The following is a 324-nucleotide window of genomic DNA, read 5'->3' as shown; positions in this document are numbered from 1 at the left end:
AGGCCTGTTGATCAAATTCAAATATGTATATACATTCAAGACACATGTATGTATATACACAGACACACACATATACACAGTATCTATCTATCTATCTATCTATCTATCTATCTATCATCTAATTACATATTTATATAATTATAAAAATACACACAATCATCGCAGTTAAGTTAGTAAAATGATTAGTAAATAAATTTGGCTTTTCCATTTATTCTGCTTGTCAAAAGGTCCCAAACATGATTGGTTCATAAATATGGTAAATATGACTCAGTTGCCAAGCATCTGAATTTTGATGAAGTGACCATGGGGATGCTGCAACAGCTG

This window comes from Thamnophis sirtalis, unplaced genomic scaffold, assembly GCF_051295495.1.
Source record: "Thamnophis sirtalis isolate CommonGarterSnake01/CBP01778 unplaced genomic scaffold, rThaSir2_p1.2 scaffold_7, whole genome shotgun sequence".
NCBI lineage: Eukaryota > Metazoa > Chordata > Lepidosauria > Squamata > Natricidae > Thamnophis > Thamnophis sirtalis.
This window is presented reverse-complemented; position numbering follows the sequence as displayed.